Source organism: Myzus persicae, unplaced genomic scaffold (assembly GCF_001856785.1).
Source record: "Myzus persicae strain clone G006 unplaced genomic scaffold, MPER_G0061.0, whole genome shotgun sequence".
In the NCBI taxonomy this organism is placed as follows: domain Eukaryota; kingdom Metazoa; phylum Arthropoda; class Insecta; order Hemiptera; family Aphididae; genus Myzus; species Myzus persicae.
In genome coordinates, this window is record NW_019100515.1 from 142,992 (window position 1) to 158,364 (window position 15,373).

A 15,373-nucleotide genomic window follows, 5' to 3' on the forward strand; every position below is an offset into this window, starting at 1 on the left:
CAAAGTGGTTGAGGTTATAACCCCGTAGGGTTTAGTATGTCGTAAACTGTGTAAATTGGTGTCCAAATATTTAACTTAATGGCTTAAACTCAGGCACTGATATGTAAAATATAATTATGATTTTTTTTCGTGATTTATATCGAATTTTTTCAATTAAAATGAAAAATATTTCGATTTAACTATAGAAAAATTAATTTGATAAAAAAAAATTTTTAATCTTCACAAATAAATATTACCTCACATTACTTAAAATACTTTTTCAAAAAAATAGAATTTATTATAGTATACATTTTGTTGTAAATTTTGTTGTTTATAAAATTAAATTCATTAAAATTATTTTTAAAAAGGATGGCTTTTAATTTCTTTGTGGACATTTCTTTTAACATTTTTGGGTCATATATGCGTTTTTTAGGTCATCAACTTACGAGTCCTATTAATTATTACGTACTCGTATACTCAATTATAATAATCGTCATTCATTTTACAAATAATATTATATTATAATACATAATTTATAACTCTGTATGTGACTATCTATATGCAGCTTTGATTGCAAAATTTATATTACAAGAACTATTAGTTATAAAATTATAATTATTTGTACTTTCATATTTTTCACATAATATTTAAGATGCATCTTGATGCATGCCATATGACTTTTTTTGTATAAATATTATGAATCCTATAGACTTTTAAATGTTTGGATTTAATATATCTCTACTAAAATATTTTATTTATTACTCTAGTATAGAATATTTTTTTAGTAAAAATGTTGATATCTAATAATGGACAAACATTTTGCCAATTAATAGCAATAATCTTTTTTTTTTTTTTTTTGATTTAAGCTTCGGCAACTGAAGCCATTAGCTGTAGGTTGTGTGGTACTGTAGAGTTTTGGGACTGTGGGGGGGGGGGAACACGTGTGTGTTTTTGTTTTGGCAGAATTTCTATTGGGCACCCGTAGGTTTCTGCCATGCCCGGTTGGGGGATGGCGGCACTTGTTCTCCGGTCACCGCGACTTGTCCAGAGAAAAATGCCGCCCGGTGGCCGAGGATCGAACCGCGATCGGCTGCGTCGCAGCGGACGCGTCAGACCACTCGGTCACCTCGTCCCCCAATAGCAATAATCGTTTTTAAATTTAAACTAATATAATAGAATAATAAATAATAATATTATATTTGTTTGAATATGCTTAATGAGTTCCGTCGTTTTTTTCTTTTAAAAAGTTTTTTTGTATTATTCTTATAGAAAAAATTTCTGAAATAGACTTGATGCTTCATAATATTACATCAAGTACTTAATAATTAATTAATTTTTGTTTATTGTGTGATTGAAATGAATAGTCAGTAGTTAGTTTTCTTTTTTCTGTACAGTCTTAAGAAAGTGATTCATATTTATATGTTTCGTTTTGATGTTCGGTCAACCATTTAAGTAAAAGTTAAATCCTCTAATTGGATTATCTACGAACAACTTATAATTGTCTGAAAACATGACTTAGACATTCATAGTTCATTTTCTTTCATATTAATTACAGTTGAAATATGTGGTTCGAAATTCCAGATTTATATACCATTTTAATGGTTTGTTTTAACTTTATAATTTTAATTTAATGACTCTAATCGTAGTTTTTGTGTTAAGCATATATTTTGACCTGGAAAAGGTGAAGGTTTTGTTAAAAAAATACTCGAGTGAACAATTATTTAAAATATGGCTCCACTTCAAACAGACAAATTGAATATTAAAAAAGCGAAAGGAATATTATATAAGTTAATAATTAATTGTACTTCAATAATCATTATTTTTTAGAAAAAATATAAAATATGTAGTGTATTTAAGTCTGATAGAATATTTTCAATAATTAATAAGTATACAATTTTTTTAAAAAAATCATACATTTAGATTTTTATTATTTAATAATATTCATTAATTATTCATATATATTTTTTATAATCAGGTGAATCAATATCTAGACTGTATTACCTTGGGATTTTAAATTCATTTTTATTAAGTTTCGGGAAAGAAAAACATTAAGACTCGTTTATGAATATTACTATAAAGTATAAACTATAAATACATTTACTATTCCTTAACAATGAATTAATTTTTGTTTAAATATCTGACATTATCTATAGTTTTATGAGATTGTATTTGGTTAAACGCTATGCGATTTTCTTTGTCTCCAAGTCTCCAACACACTTACAAATTTACAAATTACTATATCTATTGCGCATACACAAAATTCAAAACATTCACATTCCAAAGAAACTATTTGATGTGCATTTTTATTATAGTCTGGAAAAATAATAGTTTTTTGCTTTGAAATTAATTTTAATTGCAAATATTATAGTCAGCCTCGTATATTATATTTTATTCTCAGTAATATGACTAATTTCACATTACTGATGGCAATTTGATAACTATCATTTTAATTATGGCAACCATCTATATTGATGTACTTTTAGAATTGCCGTCACCAAAAAAAGTAATTAGTGTATAAGTCTAAATGAAAATTAGCTTTTTTTAACGATATATTTCTATAAGCCAATGCTATTCTCATTTATTATTATACATTTTTTTTTTATAGTTATATTGTTATATTGTTATATGTAATTATTTTTGTATCGAGTATAATGCTATGATGTAAACATTTCACATGTATTTACTATCATTTTTGAGCTCGTTTTTTTTTGGTGACCTATTTGTTAGCAATCGTTACAACTTTTACTTTCTATGTATATTTTTCTAACTAGCCGGTTTTAACACTTTAAATTCTGATAAATAATATTTTTATCTTTTTTTAAAATTTTTATATCATGAAGTGATTTAAATGCACCAACCGTAAGTTGTGAGGTACTATACAATATATACATGTACTTAATGGATAATTCATAAATATTTAAGTAACCTCAAAGATTTTTCAAATGTATTGGTATTTAATATTTTAGTTGATAGTCTTTGAGTTAAATCCATATATGTGTAATTAATGATCATTATGTTGGTTTGAATTACGATTGATAGTATAGACAAATAATAAATTGAAAATGAACTATAAAATAATATAATACATTATATTACCTATGTATTAAATAACTTTCAGTGAGGTTTTCGATGTCAACATCCTTGAATTTCGACTGCCATTATATTGATTTGCTGGTTTATCATAATATTATTATTAAATTTAATAACATCGATATATAGTTAAAAACAGGTATTTTTAATTAGTGCTTCGTTGTAAAACAAGCCGCCGGGTTTTTTAAGTTGATCACAGATGCATAGAATAGTATCTACATAATTATATTTTTCCCTCGTACAGATTCGGTTTGACAATTGGCGTCTACACACTCATTACTCGTGTATTTTACATATAACGTGTAATGAAAGAAAAATTTAGTGCAAATGTATCCTGCGCCTGAATAAAATCCCGAACCTTCACTTCTTGATCTGCAAACCATGCATTTTAACATTAGTTGCATACTCGGGTAGGAATCCCTATGCCTATGGAATAAAATAGTAGATATAAACCTACATAGAGCTGTAGAAGATAAAAAGTAAAACAATTCACAATTTTACCTACTTAAACCTAATCCTCTTCACGCTTTCCCACATATGGCTCTGAATTTGTCTCCTTCATGTGCTGCACGATTATAATATATAGACTGTTGTTGAATTTTTTGTTCTGGCTGTTAACAGAAATAATAAGACCCCCTCCCGAAGAAGATTGTGGCTGCCTGGAACTCGGAAGGGTTTCTGGAATCGTTGTCTGAAGTTCAGACTTTGAATAGACCACCATTCTTAGCTTTTTCCAAATTGGGTTGGTAACATGTGATTGCAAATGTCAAGCAATGCTTAATTCAAATGGCAATAGTTAAATTTTGTTAAATTTGAAAAGATTAAAATCTTATAAAATCTTATAATAGTATTTAAGTAACGGATCTCCAGATGTCAGAATTTGTCGATGTATTATTCAAGACTCGCCATTATACAATCGGGTCGAAGGCCGGCGATCAACCTTACCCATCGAGGATACCTATATTGTGATCGTCAGAGACGATTCTCCCGGTGTTCATAATCGGCCTGGGAAAACCACGTTAACATTATGTTTTGAGAATTTCAATCTGAATTTATTAACGATTAGAGCTGTGCAGCAGTCGTGTCTCACACGCTATGATTTTACGCTTTCGATCGCCACGGCCGTGTCCGCCAAATCTAATCAGACTGCGTTACACATCGTACCCATCGGTCGTCGAATCATACATCGTGTAGTGTGTACATTTACTATTTCCGCGCCGGTGTAGGTTACTATAGCATTTAAAAATATTTATTTCATTGAAATATTGTCTTTCTAACAACTAATACAGATTGCAGATTCTTTTAAATACATGTTGTCGAGTGCGCACGTCACAATAACGTAGTGGTCAAGTGGTCCACTGCAATTAGTCCAGAGCTATGCAATATTACTGGTTAGTAATAATACTTATTAATAATTCCATGGATGTACCTATTTTGAATGATTCGGGTTCAAATTATAGAATCAATGAGCTCTCATATAGCAATTAACGAATAAATTAAATTTTGCAGTAAGTATTCTAATTATAACGTAGTCTTAGAAACATTTACTATAAATGGCAACATACAAGTCTATATAATCATGTTTTGTTCGATGAACCAAATAATTAGATTTTTTGTTAGGTACAGTAAGTAAATAAAAAATATTATTTGAATGCTTTTGTAATTATTTAGATTTTATTGTTTTATTAAGTTTTTAATTTTTCGATTGTACGAGAATTGCTGTTATTTTTTTATCGAATAATGCGTAATTCAATTAGGCTACTATTTCCTTTATTTTTACACGAAGTCAACAAATAAAACTACTCGTATAATTTGTCCAGGGAATAATAAATACTCACATATATATTATTTGATTTGATTTATTCACACGAAAACACCACCATGTTTTATATATGAACGATATTGATAATATGAACACACACAGTCCCGAGTTCGAAGAAATTTTACGTACCTACATAATATAATGGTATAGTGGCCTTCTAGGTGTGGCATAAAAAGATAAAAACGTATCCTTGATCTGAATTAGAATCCTGTACTTATGTTACCGGTATGATGTAATGTTTTTGACACGATATACATCATCTGTGTTTGTTTTATACTTTGTGCCGTTGCATCTCGCATGTATTGATGGAAGTGGCAGTTATAATATTGGCCATCAAATCAGTTATATAACCTTAAGCGATCACTGTAGATATGAAGAAAGGAGAGAAAAAATATATCATCACTCACCAGATCCGTCTACAGTCGGAAGCACAATAGGTAGAACGGATAACTCCAGCCGCCTTCAAATGCGCGTGACTCGCTTGGATCATTTTCTCTAGATCTTGTTTAGTACTTAGTAGTACCTATACGGCTACAATACATAATTATACATAGTAGAAGTGCTATTAATGTACTTTATCGACAGGGTTCTTCTCTATTAATGTGGTGTAGCTTTCAAAATAAAAACAATTTTAATTAATGACAATATTTTTATGAATACCTAAACATCACATTGTATTTTTTAAATATTATTAAGTTTTACTAAAACTATTTGTCTATAAGCAACCCATCGTATATGTTAATTAATAACAATGATAACTATCCTTGAAAAATTACTAATTCTTATGTAGTTATTGTAGTTATGTCACATACACTACCTATTCGTCATTCAACTATTCTCTTCGATACCTATATTATTATAATATGGGTTATATATTAAATCATACATTTTTTTGCGGTTTTGAAATTTTTCGGCCACTAACTGATGTTGGTCAAATACAAGTTAAATTATAAATCATTTTAATAAAAAGTATAGTTTTATAGATTTATCAAAAATTATTCACAGAACTTGGAAAAATATACAGATTAGTTCACAGAGAATGCACACCCCCATTTTATCTATTAATAATAATTCAAATTATAATTTTTGGAATTTTTAAATACACGTATACAAACAATATTTTAAACTCTTAAATTTTTTTTGTATTACTTAAGAAGTTTTCTGTAGAAATACAAACCCCTGTTTTTTGAATGAGAACCTAACTCCCTATTTTTACTGTAAACCCTCTAGTGGATAATTTATTTGAAAATGTTGATGTACTTACCTAACTCAAAATTCAAACTGATAGTTTCACAGTTATTAAAATGTTTTTGCTAAGGGTAAATGTTTTTACAAACAAAAACTTAAAATATATGTAACAGTAGATCTAGTTTTTATTTTATTGTACTTAGGCAATTTTTACAAATTATTAATGCTGATAGATACATATTAATCACTAAAATTTTCAAATCAGTATAGTCTCCCCTTACCATATCTTATACAAACCCATAATTATGTACCTATATAATCCTTAATACACCAACTACTCTTACAAATTTTGATTCTGACAAATTAAAATTTTTGAATTTTTGAAAAATGAACACTAAATAATTTACTATAGAAAAGAAGAGTTCTCATTTGAAAACAGAAGTTTGTATCCCCCCAGGATTTTTCTTGGGTAGTATAGAAATCTCAAGAATTTAAAAATGTGGTCTTTAAGTAGGTTAGACTTATAAAAAAGTTCTAAAAATCAGATTTTTAATAATTGCATTATAGAAGAAAAAAATGTGTATAATAAATAATATATCCTGTATTTTATTATATTATGGTTTAAGAACTAGGAAAAATACATTCTTACACTCTTAAACTCTATTCATTATCATAAAAAATACTTGTATTATTTCGTAACCTTAAAAATCAATATACATTTTTAAAAAATTGTCTATATTGTATTACTGCATTGCAAAGACTTTATTATTATTGTTTATTTTGCGTTTCATTTTTATTGTAACACATATTTATAACTACTAACTATGAACATTGAGAAAACTACTCAGAATAGAATGCATTCAAGATCCAACAGGCAACAATGCATATTATGTTATTCGCACGTTTTGATGTAGTCCTACCGGTGTTAGCTAATTCTTCGTAACCTTGGCTTGTATTATATACACCAAAGAGGAAATGTAAAATAATACCTATCTGGTCGAGTACATAGAGTTGTTTCACTTTCAAATTTCAATATTATTTAACGCGTCGTCTTTAAAATAAAAACACGTTTTACAAACAACAATAAAGATTTAAGACATGTGTTGTAACTGTATATAACATAAACTCACCGTTTTAATGTTATGTTAATAATTGTGTCATTAATTAGTATAATCAAGTAACCAACAGTTCATACAATTACATACACCTAAGACATAACTGTGATATTTACTATTTTAATTGGTACACAGATAGTCATGTATACATATTTTTATCATCAGCAGTGTTTTAATTTTTGACATTTTAAACTGTAGTATATGCCTAATTTACTGTTATTTTCAGAACTTTAGTATCGTAAACTTTTAAATGTATTGATTGGGATATTTGTATTGGATTACACGATAAGTCAATACCATTTACTATCTAAATCTAACAACCTCATTAGCAGTATAGTATTGTAGTAAATATTATTATATTATTAAACACAGCATGCACATGTGTTGCACATTTTATCGGAATAATAATTTATTATTAAGCCGATCACGTTTTAAAATCCAAAGCGACGATTCGTTTTATGTAAACAAATGTTTAATAACGTGTTACGCATGTTACGCGCACGATTCCTCTTAAAAGAAATTGTGGTTGGGACTACCATCGTTATAGGTGGATGGACAGATAGGCCCGCGATGCTCATAATCTTCTAGATGTAGAACATGCGATGACGTGCACGTAATATTTCTAGAGTATATTATTGTAATTTAGGTACCTACGTGGTCATCTTTATAATGTGTACAAAATTAGAGATAGAGAGGGAGAGAAATAGACTTATAGAGAGGGAAATAAGAGAGAAATAATATGATATTGACAAGGGGGAGGGAAGGAGAGAAAAAAATCAGCTCACAGTGAAAGTTTCGTCCTCTGGTCCTTATAATACATAAATACCCACACACAGACGTACACCACTACACCAAGCATACCGTACACACACTCGGCTATACAGTATATACACATACTCACACACGTCGAGCGCGAACTATATGGAATCATTCCGATCAAGACCAGAATGGCACGCGTGATAGCTGACGCGTAACACTATTGTTCAGCGTTCCTGATGTAATCATCTCGCGGCAACGTACGTATTATAGGTATATGCCGGTATATTGTATATAAATATATAATATTATATACCACTTTCGTTTGAAAAAAATATAATAATAACAATATTAGGTACTTTCTCAATGCCACCGCACTTCTTATCCAATATACATATATATATATAGATAATAAATTTCGAGTGCGGACAATACGATTTGTCGACTCGTCTGCTGCTGTATAGTGCTGTGTCATATTATTATCGTCGTTTTAATGGGGAATACGGATCGTTTCACAACTATATTGTCGTTATCGGCGTTGCACCCAAAACCGTCAACTTTATTCTTTGCGTAAAACCGTGTATCCTTGGTATATATAATTTATGTACTTTTTAAAATTTTTTTTATATTAATTATTATGTTGTGATTAAAAAATGATTATTTTTTTATTGAGTGTTGACTATAGGTTTACATATAACGTATTACGATACCTACAATATCTTTGCATTACATTCCATTGTTGCAGAGTTCATATATGTACATGTTTTTGAAAGTATTTAAAACAAAATCGGTTGATGGTTGTGGAAAATCAATATTCTGTAGTAACACAAGAATTATTCATTCGAATACATATTTAATTAGGCACTTTTAAGACTCTATATCGTAACATAAGTGTTATTGTATTCATGTATGAGCGTTTTTATAGACAGAGAAGTTAGTGCATAATAAGTATAAGCACTTAATTACAATGTATATCCGTACAATATAAAAATGAATAATGTTAAAAATCCGATTTCAAAGAGATAGTTTCATAAGAAAACTCAAGTGTTTTAATTTTTTAAATGTTGAATATTTGGTTTATATGGATGTTCTATAGGTTATTAAATTTGTGTTTTTAATAAAATTATAATAAACTTATTCTATCAATATTCGATGTATTGTAAAATGTATAGAATATACATTACATACATTTACTATTCAGTAAATTTAATAAAAATAACAAAATTCCATTATTGTTGGAGATTTTAACGAATGTAACAAAAAGTTATGAATGTGATTAATATAAGTAGTTGTTATTTATTGGTGGAAAATGTTGTCCTGTTGATGATATCGTATAACTTAACTTAAAGTCTACAAGTGTATAATAATAAATAATAATTTATTCTAACTAGGATAACTGCATAAGTCAAATTGGATGAGTGTTATCAAAATATTATATTTTAAACTTAAAAGTTTATAAACCACATTTTAGTTAGGTATCTCTATAGAATGGAATGATATATTACTATACTATTATAATTTATCGTATATATATATATATCATGATTCAATGTGTTAAGTATAACAGGTGTTATACACTTATGTTTGATAGTGAGTGTTATTTATGCATTATATACCAGCGTGTGTGTGAAAGTGTAACCATATTTCTGTAGAATCTTCATCGATTCGTGAAGTTTGTGGTCATCAACAACTATATATTTTACTCGTGTGCTAAAATTTCTCATGCTGTTATATAAAAAAACCTGTGATGGTTTAGTTTAACTGTACTTCTCATCAACTATATAAACCAAGAAAAACGTTTTTCTAAAGTTGTATTTTTATTGATTCAGTTACAGGCTCAAATCGTAAAATAGAAATTTTTATTATTCCAACTTAATGTTGTTGTGAATATAAATTATTATATGTACAGTTTCGAATCATACCGATAATATTATGAATAATGGAATGTAATTTCTCAAAAAACCAGATTATTATAGAAATCGATTAAGTTTAGTATCGTACCCAATATTTATGTACGCATAACAGGTGTATACAATACTTGTGTTAAATAATATGTATATTAATTAATGCAAAGATTAGAGAATGTCGGAATTAATGTTAGGATGATTTATTTTTCTTTAACTACCTTCATAGCTGTAGCTATAGTCTAATACTATATAGACTTATTTATTCAATAAGACTACAGGTATAGGTGCATAGTATCTATTACAACTTATTACAATAATATATTAATTTTTTCTGAAATTAACTTAACCTTTTACCCAGACATTTTTATAAATTTGCTTTTATGGTAAAAATGTATTAACTATATTGTCTTTAACATTATATATTTTTTTTATTAGATAAACAACTCTCTCTCCACCCTCTAATCAAATAATAGTTTTTACGAAGGTCAATTATCGCTTTTATTATGTGTCTATGTATAATAGGTAAGTCTATATTTAATAAATAATTTACAATCGTATTTAGGTACCACCTGGCACCTAAACATAACCTGATGAAGTTTTGATTTAAATTTTTTATTACAAATGTCTCTCATACATTAATAATTGGGATGATAAACACTTAAGTTATCATTTTTTTTATCATTTAACTGTATTATAAAAAACTTTACTAATTACTATTATAATATTACGAATAATATTTACTATTTTGAGCCTACAATTTAAATAAATCGAATATTGGAAGTGCAGGAATAAGAAATGGTTCAGTTAATGTTAAACCACGGTATACCTATATTACAAATTAATAATTATTGTAAACACTAAATAGTAATGATGTCTAAGAATATAGAATTAACATTTAAAATAAATGACATTTTGTTACTTAAATGAGTTAAAATACCATTACCCAAATGTGAAAGTCTTTTGTTTTAAATTAAAGAGTAAAATATGATTATAACGAAACTATAGTTGAAACTGACAGAAAGGCAAAAAGTGAAAATTATTAACGTAGGTACATTATTATAACATTGATAAAAAAAATGTATGTCCATTTATTGATATATATATTTTGTATATTCTATACATTATATTATATATTTATTACTTATTGTACTTGCTTGGAAACCATCAAGTTTGATATAGTCTTATACTCTAATAATGTTGTACTAATTTCTTTGATCTTTTGGAATTTGTTGTCTGATAAAACATAATACTATTATGAAAAAAAAACACATCACGTGGTTAATTATGACGAATCATCGTTTTATGATAATTTTACATAAATAACCCATATTATGTTATGCATTGCACACATGGTAATTAATATGTTTAGGATGCGAAGAATGCTGTTTAGTGTTTGTATAACTTCTAAATACTGAAAGTGCTCTCACTTTCTTTTCTAAATGGTTAATGAGTTTATTAAATAAATAATGTCATAAATAAATTATTTATATCCATATAATATGTCCTTACTGAATATAATTATAAATAATTTAAGATTGACAATGACCCATCAATAACTATGTCTTATAGGTAGGTGAATAAATCAGAGAGCCTGAAAATAACAATATTATTTTTTTTTTTTAGTAAAAAAAACTGTATTTTATTAGGTACCAACATACTTACAACTCTTCTACTACTCTTCTACGACTCATAATAATCAAAAGTAGACTGGTTATTTCTATACGTAAAATGTCCATGTGTGAAAGCATCATTTGATCATTCATAAGTGATCATAAATCATTTAAACTCCTCTAACTCATTGATCAACGTACTATTTTTTCATCTCATTAGGGGTGCAACGTAACACGATTTATACGGTGACGGGTGTACGTTTGAATGTTTGATTTGTATAAACTATAAAACTATAAGCATAATAATGTTTTTAAAGGCAATCAAATCATAGGCCTGAGTTATAGGTGAATCTAGTAGCCAGTAGACATAAAGTAACAACTATCAACTATGTACAAATATTATTAAATCACATTGTATACGTGTTTATTTATCTCAACTTTATTCATAAACTCTGTTTAATAAATATTGAATATTTTTATGGACAGTTCAATGATTCTGCAGGTACAGAAATAAGAAAGTACTTAAATATAAAATCATAATTTATTGTATAATCAATAATTCATATATATTTTACAAAAATGAATTAGTTATAGTGAAGATGAAGTTATTTTAATTTGACATGATATCATGAACTTATCTACATTGTATAGGATAACCGTATATTGTTTTTTATGCTTAATAAATGTATTTGAAACAATTTGTTTCGAATTAATTGTATATGTATTAGGTACTACACTTAAAACATTTAAAACATTATACTAAAATTATTGTTATCTGTAAATATAAGTATTAAGTATATATTAACTACGTATTTAAACGTATTTAAGTACACAATCACATTTATTTTGCGAGGAAAAAGTACATTAATTATGTGCTGTTAAATTGTTAATGCTAATATGAACTGTTAACAGTAGCTACTTAAGTGAGAATGTGACATCTATAAAATAAAATATGTCAAACACATGTTATTGTTGAAAACTAGGTATCTTAATTGTTAGCAAATTCTTTGATGACAACATCATTACTTAAAATATTATTAGCTTCAATTTAACGAATGCCTAATAATTAGTATATGTCTAATTTATGAAAAATATAATCAAAAACTAATGAGGATGTAATTTAAAAACAAAACAGTGATATAATTGTACTTCTATTGATAGTAAAACGATCAATATATTATAACTAATATCTAATATTATACAATAGAAGACATTTTGAGTTATGATCTATTTGTAGAAAAAGTATAAATGACATTTTTTATTCTATATTGTGAATAATTGTACTCGAAAGAGATCTGATTAAAATGAAACAATCATCATTCGACATTCATTCATCTGTTATAATTTATAATGTTTAACTAAACAGTGCAGTAGACAGGAATTTATAAGAAGGGGGGGGTATCATATAACAGTTAATAAATACATTTAAATACTTTCCATGTTAAAACTTTTAAGGGGGTTTGAACCCTCTCCCCCTTGTGTCTACAGTCCTTTAATAATATATACGACTAATAATAATTACCAGCTAATAGATAAACAATTAAGAAGACACTACAGAGACATTTGTTGTATCCGTCTTAAAAGTGGGTAACATACCAAATTTACTCTCAGGAGATCATGTTTAGCTTCTTAAATTAAAAAAATTAGAGTGAATCGACCTATAATGAAACTTGAGGTAAGAACATTATCTGTGTTTAAGTGTGGTTTTTTCAAATTTAATTTTTAAGTGAATTATGATCTTTTTTAATTTCCACTATATTATATACTTACGTGAAACTTAAAAATTAAAGTAAAAAAACCCACATACAAACACAGCAGATAATATTCTTACTATCAAGTTTTAGAATAGGTCGATTCAATCTAATTTTTAAACTAACAAAGCTTAACGTGACTTACGAACACTTGATGTATACATTTATTTTGATATGGACTTGTAAGACAAATACCTGCGCCCTCTGTAATAACATAAAGATTTTTAATCAATACATTTCAAACACTTTTTATGTAAAGAGACTTCTATACTGTGTGAATATTTAATTATATATTATCTATTTATTTGTAATTAGTATTGTGTAATAATGACGTATAATGTTTAAAATGTACATATAGTACCTATTTTTGTCTCACGTCATTTATTTTTATTTATTTTTATTCGATGACGTCCTTTGTTGAACTTTTCGATAGCTACAAATAAATGCGTTCTCTTAGTGAACTTATTCTTGGAAAATAAATAAACTACTTTTTAATGATACGTTTATTAAAAAATATAATAATAAACGTTTACGTGTACCTACATATTTGAATATTTGATCCGAAGGTTTTCAGCAAAACGACTAACGAGGATTGTATCATACCGATTTTTCCACGAACCATCAACGATATTATAAATATTTATAATATATTTTGTTATATAAGATTATTATAAATTACAATATTATCTATTATGCGCATACATATCGTACGGTCGTGTATATAATAATATAGGTACACTCGCCCATATAACATGCAGACGGCTGTATATATTTACTCACACACAATATATTAAACATATAATGTAAGCGGTTTGTAACGTCGAGTAAGCGGTGTTTTAATAAAAACTTAATAATATTTTAATAACATTATCTCTGAACCACGCTGGTGCGGCCATGCTACGGGCGGGTGCCAACCCGTTTTTTACGACTAGAAATTTGTTTCGGGGCCTTTGCATACGCGCTCGTACTATTCGCCTCGCAGTACACACAAGCAAATTCTGTAATATTATATGGCAGCTTGTACCTAAGACTGCAATACGCCGTTCGCGAAGGTATTACACACACACGCACATACACATACGCACACACACACTACACAATAATATCAATATATTATTATGTGTCTATTATTATATAGACGTGGAGTAATTATCGCAATAGACATCAATTTCATAATAACTCGCGAAAAACCGTTCGAATTTTCCGCAACGGACCATAACGGTGTGCGGCCGCGCTGCGATATACAATACCTATACGCGTATAAAATAAAATAATATTATAATGCCTACATAGCGCACTCGTGAACGTGTATAGGCGCGTGTTTCACAAAACGAGATCAAAGTCGCGACTGTACGGTTAGTGTATTATTATACATATTATGTATACTATACACACATTCACACACACACACAGGCGACGGGTCTGCGTATTGTACAAATAAAAATATGTGGTAATATTTGGGCTACGGCGGTGCCGTGCTCGCGCTGGAAACTGGTAGCGTTTTTTTTTTTTTTTTGTTCTCCCCCGTCATCGTCTTTTCTCTCTCTCTCCCTTTTAACAGTTGTCTCTTTGCGGTCTGCCCCGTCCTCCGTTCACCGTCACCGTCGCTCCTTCTCGCGGTTCGATTCCGATATTATAGTATACTTTATATATTATATAGGTATATGCTATCGTATAGTGTATAAATACATACATATTATATATATATGTGGTCAGACCAGTCAAGGTTGTAATGGTCACACCCAAGTATATGATATTGCAAATGCAATAATAATCACGTAGGTACCTATATTATGATAATAATAAAAACAGGTTTCCCGACCACGTCGATTAAAACAGGCGCTTGTTACAGATTTGTTTTTTGTTTTTTTTTTTGATTTTGGACATTGTTAACGTCATTAGTAATTATTTAATCACTACAATACATTATTATAGTTTATAATATTAGGGTGTATTATTTTAACAGTGTCTCGTATTTATTATTATAACATAATTTCAATATTATTACAACTGTCGTATAGGTGCAGGCTATAATTGCTACCTAATATTATTTGGGTCCTGCGCCGAGAAACAATTAGGTATCCAACCGCTGGGTACAGTACGTTTTCGTGGTTTTTCAATGCCGGGAAACTTACACGCCAGCGGCTATTACTGT

The 15,373-nt window shown here is 28.2% G+C and overlaps 1 protein-coding gene across 2 annotated transcripts in view; it reads left to right on the forward strand.

Moving 5' to 3' along the window:
- The window catches only part of LOC111029527 (ataxin-2 homolog), a 36,293-nt gene that overhangs the window by 5,225 nt on the left and 15,695 nt on the right, over window positions 1–15,373 (forward strand). The window contains exon 1 of one of the 2 annotated variants that reach the window (XM_022308554.1): window positions 8,044–8,210. The exons of the other annotated variant lie outside the window; for it this stretch is intronic. The gene's annotated coding sequence lies outside the window, so the exon portion shown is untranslated. Of the gene's footprint in view, window positions 1–8,043; window positions 8,211–15,373 lie in introns of those variants that run through there. 2 annotated transcript variants of the gene reach the window in all.